General features: G+C 35.2%; 1 protein-coding gene across 1 annotated transcript in view; it reads right to left on the bottom strand.

Annotated features, from left to right (window-relative positions):
* LOC132179929 (uncharacterized) overlaps positions 1–7334 on the bottom strand; it is a 41531-nt gene that overhangs the window by 23114 nt on the left and 11083 nt on the right. The window lies entirely within an intron of this gene.

The following is a 7334-nucleotide window of genomic DNA, read 5'->3' on the forward strand; positions in this document are numbered from 1 at the left end:
TTTTCTAGAGAGAGAGAGGCTCTACCTTCTCTCTAGAAATTTTTTTTTTTTTTTTTTTTTTTTCACGTTTCTCCGCCTCCTTTGTGAGGGTTTCCAACCTTCTCGTGAGGGTCTCTAGCCTCTAGGTGAGGAGGAATGGATATTTTCCTCTCCTCCTCCCCTCTTTCTTCTTTTCTTCCTTCGTCTTCTGTCAAGTTCTAGTTCTTTGCTGTTTTTTAAGTTTTTCCCGACCAGACCAAAAGCTCCGGCCATTTCCATTCCCTTCGCTCAGCCTCCGTCGCTTCATCACCGTCAACCATGCTCACTGCCACGCTGCTCGTCCTCTTCCCGGAGCTGTTGCGTATATCCACCGTGCTCGCCGTCATCCCAGCTCCCTGCCACCGCCCTCCTCTCACCGTTCCGTCCACAATTCATCGGCGCAGAGCAGACGCTGGCTTTCAAGTCTGTCACTGAATGGGTGTTCTTGGATCAGCCTTCTTCGTTGCCTTCTTCTTCTGCGTCCTTTGTTGTGGATGACTTTGGGGTCCAGAATAGTCTCGGCGAAGGTGGAGAAGCTGGTTTTCGAATTGCATTCGCACTCGAAATTCAGTGATGGATTCTTGTCGCCAACGAAGCTGGTTGAGAGAGCTGATGGAAATGGGGTCAGTTTGTTTAATATAATTCATGTTATTTTAAATTTTAAATGAATATAAGAAATGGATTTTGCTTTTTTCCTATTTTTATTTGTTTCTGAATGATATTCCGGCAATCGGTTTTGCTTTTTAGGGAGTCGATTTACTCTGTTTTGAGTTTTATAATTTTGTAAATAATGAATTAGTTTCAGTAAAATATTCTCATTTAGGCTGCATTTTGTATTAGGTAAATAAGTATAGAAGGTGGTTTTTTGGAAACTCCCCTGCACTGTATAGCTGCTGTCTGGGCAATATGATGCTCTAATAAATACGGAACATAGAGTTGCAAATCCATTCTTATCAGAATTGTTCATTCCTCAACCATCATCAAAGATGTAAGAATATATGTCCATTCTGGGAAATTGCTTATATATATTTCTTTTTATTAATTTCTTTTCATAGTGAGAAAAATAGAGACTGTATTTGTGGTTTGAAGTATTGGATGAAACTGTTATTCTTAGTTATCATATATCAGGTTTTTAGTTGTATAAAAATGGCCAATTATAGAATCTACAATAAGTTTTTCAATTGACGAAGGTATGATGTAATTTTACTGATTTTAAATCATTTGGGTGAATTTTAGCAGTGTTTGTGTATCCCTGATAGGTTTGGCAAGTATTGGGAATATTGGATGTAAGGCATGGATCAAAATATGTTTCTATTTGAGATTTGACTTAAGATTCTATGTTATTTCTTGGAATAGTTCTTTGAATTTTATAAAATATTAAGGAGATAAGTGATGTATGTATAACAGCTTAGATTTAGATTTTGTTATATAGCTGTGGAATTTTTAACCAATTTCATGATACGTTGATTGGATTCATTAAAAAATAATAATAATAATGAAGTGGCAGATGCAACGCATAGTGAAGGGGTGCCTAGTTGTATCGTGTAGATGTGAATAAGATGAAACAAATGATTGTGTAAATGATGAAGAAGGAGACAGCAGTGTTGCTGTTTTTTAAAAGTAAAATCTTGATTAAAATTTGTTATATAGGTGTGGAATTTTTAACCAATTTCATGATATGTTGGTTGGAATCATTAAAATAATAATAATAATAATAAGGTAGCAGATGCAACACATAGTGAAGGGGAGCCTAGTTGTATTGGGGAGATGTGAATAAGATTTTAAAAAAATGATTTTGTAAATTATGAAGGAGATAGCAGTGTTGCTGGTTTTTAAAGCTAAAATGTTGATGGTGGTGAAAGATTGAGATGGTGTTTGATTTTGTACTAGTCATTTTAGTGTTTAATACCAAGGAGTAATGTAATGGCACAGTGGTCCAACATTGAATTAAATGTAGGGAAATTGTTATTTAAAATGTAAGTTACAAGAGAACGCTTAAGTAGGAGAAGAAAAAAGTACAAGGAAATTATTCAAGCTAATTACTAAAGGATCTAAGAACGTAGTTGTCCAAGTAATAAGAGAATACAAGAAAAATGACTTGAGCTCCTCCAACATCCTTTCTTGGTCCTCGAAGATTCTGTCATTGCATTCCTCCACAAGAACCACATAAGGCAAAAGACACCATCTTCCAAACGGTAGCACTCTGAGAGCTTTCACCTGTCCACCAACAAGCAAACAAGTCAATCACCTTATTAGGCATAACTCAGGACATCCCAAAGCGATTGAAGATAGCATTCGCAGCCTCACAATGGAGAAGTAGATGATCTACGGATTCCCCATTCCGTTTGTACAAGCAGCACCTATCAACTGCGATGACAGGCCTCTTCCTAAGATTGTCCATGGTAAGAATTTTCCCTAGAACCATGGACAAGCAAAAAAAGCTACTTTCTAAAAACAAAGAATCTTCCCTAGATCCACGGACTCCCCATTACGTTGAAGTCATGTCTTGCACATAATATTACACTTTTTTCAAAACCAAAAAATGTTTTCCTGCTTCATATTCATTACTTGACCATACTTGGAGAAGTGATCCTATTGCCGTTTCATCACCAAATCGTTGACACTTATCCTTTATTATGTTTCTTTCGGAAGATAAATGTGGTGTTGGGGAATGTCAAGACATTGGATCTAATTCAAGGAAAACTCATAATTTTCACAAGACAAGCTTTCTCGTTGGCATGGAAACTATAATTGATTTAAATCACTGCTGCTCTATGCACGTTGTTTGAGTTTGGAAACCTTATTTTGGCTCCACTTTGATCACCATTTCCTGGTAATTCGTTTTGTTGGGTATATGGTCTCATCAGTAATTGTTAACATATATTTTCATATTTTTCAATCTGTTCATGAATAGTCCAATCATCTGTTTCCAATAGTTAAGGTGTACTAGGATGGATGAGGGTTAGAGAATTGGGAGAATAGAATAATAGGAATATAGTGGAAATACATAGAAAATGGGAAGCTCATACTTGTGGTGTTGTCCCCTCATAAAATAATTATATACTTTATTCAAATGGAATTTATCCTGTCATATTGTAAGCAGGACCCACCAGGAAATTTTTTATGCACTTTTCTATAAGGCTTTGTATTGAAAAAAGAAATAATGAAAATGGGTGAATGTGGTTATAAAAGGAACAAATAAGTCATCTATAACGAAGGGAGCACCTTTTTTGGTCATATCATGCTAGGGTTCTGGAGGATCATAGCAAGTAACTCTTTTTCTGGAGGTCGCGGTTCCACGCAAAAAATCATGGTTTCTAAAACTGAACAAGCTTAAGTTGGCCTCTAAGTGGGGAGCATGTTGCTGATCAGCAGGCATGGGAGTTGTTCTGGGAAACTGCATGGCCCGTGTAATGGTTGAAGCAGGTTTTAGAAAATCTTGAAACAAGTAACGGTATCTTTTGATGGTGGACTCCGTTGGTTCTACGTATTTGAGCATACGGTTAAACCTTTCCTTATTGCTCTGGACTATTGTTAACTTAGAATTGATGATATATATTTAAAGGTCTTCATGATGCCATGTGCTAGGACTTAATCGATCGTTGCTTGTCTTTGTGGTTGACCAATGAAGAGAGACAAAATGCAGAGTTTGAAGCCATTAGGCTGAAGCTTAACAATATCTCTATTAATCAGGGAGGACTTCAGGTTCCTATTGAGAGTAAATAGTTGTGAGTTGTTTCTCTGTACTAATTTTCTTCCTAGGCCACGATATCCATCTTGTTTCTCAAATCCAATATCTCTATTAATCAGGGATGCCTTTCATTATTATTTACTTTTTAATTTAATGTTTGGTTAAATAAAATTATGGTGTTGTTATCTTATTTCGTTGAATTTTATTGTTATCATTTTCTTCTTGTAAGCACTTGTATTTCGTTCTAAATATTTTTAATCTCTACTTAATATATTATATATGTTCATTTTCTCATCCATTTTTTTTTCCTTTTTGTTCAACAACATTTAGTGACCAATAAGGATGATCTTGAGTATGCATGATGTTGGTACGATTAATGTTAGGGTTGGTGCCGTATGAATCATTTTGAATTTGATTTTATTTGTATAAAAATCCTTTCTGTTTTTTAGACTTATTTTGTTGGGGAAATTGTCATTCCTTAGATGGATTAAAGGGCATAGAGTATGATTAATGTAAAAAGATTTAAATCACATGCTCCTTATAACTTGTAATTTTGAGTTGATAGTCAATGATAAAATTGAGCATTTTTATGGTGAAGACTATGACATATCAATACTATGTGATACAATGGTTTGTGTTGATCATTGAAAGTGATTCTTCCAGTTCATATATATGTTGATGCATTCAGAATGCATTGAAATGAACCACAATAAGAATGTGTTCTACAAATTGCTGTCACCTGAATGCATTTCTTATATCTACTAATTGAAAATACTATTAATTTTGGGGGAATAGTAGACTCAGATATGAAATAATAATCACTTTGATTTACCAATTGAGATCCACACCTTGTATTTTTGGTTGTTGCATTGACTTATTCTTTATAGTAAATATAAATATCTCCTTGAGATAATTTACTAGAATTGATTATCTATGTCCAAGCCTAATATCTTTGCTTCATTCTTCACAAGAAAAAAGATTCTCTTTATATTGAATTAAATTGTATACAATTGTTCTCCCTCCATGTCTCTCTCACATAACCAAATGTAACTAATCCAACTAAGTTCTTCTAAGAATACATTGAGGATGAGCAGCGAAATCACAATTTTTACAATAGTAGAACCAAAGCTTTTCATTCCTTTCTTTTTCACAAATTTGACAATAAAACTCTCCAGAATCATCTTCAGCTGCATAAGTGAGATATAGAAAATGTGTGTCATAACTATGCCTAGTTACTAGTGGAAGAGTAGCACATTTAATACACAAGCGGAACCCACAAGTAAAGCATTCAAATGTGCGAATGGGACTAGGACCTTGATCACAAGCATGGCACTTTGGTTGACCAAATGCACCAAGGAAGAGGCGGTGCTCGTGACCTTTATGTTTGAAGACTTCTGGAATTAAAATACATTGAACATCAAATATTTTATTGTGACACTCATCCATGACACATCTATAGCTGAAGCCACTTCGAGTTCGCTCGCAAGCATAACAATTAAACGATTGCGCATTGGAATTTACCTCATGTAGGGTGAGTTGGTGCCGGTGATGTACTGGTCGCATAACCACTTGGGGTAGTTTAGTACATCTTATATGAAGAGAGTAGTTACACTGCGCACAGCCATAAAATGGCAGCATTACTATAAATTGCATGCACCCTGCACAACTCTTGACATCTTTGAGCTCTTCATTTTTAATGATTAATTTATGTTGTGGATGACTCGAATATTTGATCTCTTGAGGGGCAGCTTTTTCATCCTCTTTTAGATCGTTGCCTTCAACCAAATGAGTAGCATAATCAACGGAATCACTGGTCTCACTCTCTTTCCTAAGCCAATATGCACATCGTAAGTGGGCAATGTAATCACACTTCTTATCGTCACAACAGTAAGCTGCATATTTTATATCCACATCTTCGTAACAGACTTCACACTTGTGCTTTTTGACTTGGCTAAGAGAGAAGGTGCAAGTGAGGGAGTGACCATGTCCTCTAATTTTGATGGTGCCTAGAAATTTAGCACAGTCAGAGTGAATCAGAAGTCGACAGTTGCTACATAGATAGGCAATTTCACTGTGTTTTACGCCACACACTTGGCAAGTGAACTCGATTGGATCTAGAGTGGGGATGAATGCATGCTCGTTACATTTGATGTCAACACTAGCTCTCCAACGAGAATCACATTTGATGTCGAGCATATAATCGCAGTCGCTACATTCGTAATAGAAGCGTTTACTGAAAACTTTAAGGCAAGCATCGCAACGATTTTGAGTTTTTGTTGGCACATGGAGAAAAAGGTAGCGGTGTGAGATGTGCAGAGGGTGTTTTGGTGTTTCATAGGGTAATTGTGCACATGGTTGATGAATGAGGAAGGTGCAGTTGGGGAAGCAGCATTTGTAATAAAAGGTAGGCCCATTATTATTAATGTTGTCGTTGTTACCTAACATTAACAAATTAGACGATACCGGTTCGTCGCACAATGAGCAAACTACTACTTTCTTCTCATCTCCATTCTTCTCCACATCTTTCATGGATATCAAGTGATGTCTATTCCTCAAATCATGTGATCGGTTGTGATCTGTTGGCTCGGGGCATGATTCATGAATGATAAAATTGCAATATTCCCTGCATTTGTAGCCGCGACTTCCCAATACTGACTTTTCGCACAACCAGCAATCATATTCATCACTTTCCAGCTTATCTATGAGCTGCAAGTGATGCCAATACCAACCCGCCATCTTACTCTCTGCTAATTAATACACAGTCACAGAGGCACAAAATCCAAAGGGTGGGGTTAGGATTCAGATATATATTGTGATATAAGGATGATGATAGGTAGAGTAGGGTTTGTAAACATTTTAAAATGAATCTGCTAATTAATATATAATTTGTAATTGGGTCTGATCATGAATGAATGAAGTCAAATTAAAATATAAGATTTTCAAAGATCAGAATTTGCACTTAAATTAATTTTAATTATCAAACCTTTATATATCCTCTTGAAGACCAAAAAATTAATTAGATGGCATTTACGTAAATTTGGGTAGGGAAAGATTAGTTCAAATTAAGTAATACTAATACCTCGCCCCGCCCTGCCCTACAAAGTGATTTAATTAAGAATCCAATTAAGCTACCACAATTATATATTGAAGTGATCGATTTCAAAAGGATCTCCTTTTGTATATATGGTGTCAAATTAAAGGAGATTATATATATTGCTGATTTTTTGAATCTTTTTGATAAATCATAAAATTGTTAATTAAATATAATGGAGAGATTATATTGGTGATTTTTGGAATCTTTGTTATATATATATATATATATATATAACAAAGGCATTTTTATGATGCTCTTTAATTCGTCTTTACCATTCAAAGTTCAAACAGATGCGGATCGAGGATATAAAGGTAATTAGGGTTTTTTATATTATTAATATTATTTTTGTGAGGATTAACTCATTTTTTTTATAGGTATTTTCATAAACATTGTCAAGGAATAATAAGTCATTTTTGTTATCTTGTCAATTAGAATTAATTAATTCCTTTAAGATTTCAAGGATAAAGAATTGTGAGATCGAAAAGCATGTTTTGGACTTGTTATTATCAATGATTAATCACGTACACGTAT

This window comes from Corylus avellana, chromosome ca4 (genome assembly GCF_901000735.1).
Source record: "Corylus avellana chromosome ca4, CavTom2PMs-1.0".
Classification (NCBI taxonomy): Eukaryota; Viridiplantae; Streptophyta; class Magnoliopsida; order Fagales; family Betulaceae; genus Corylus; species Corylus avellana.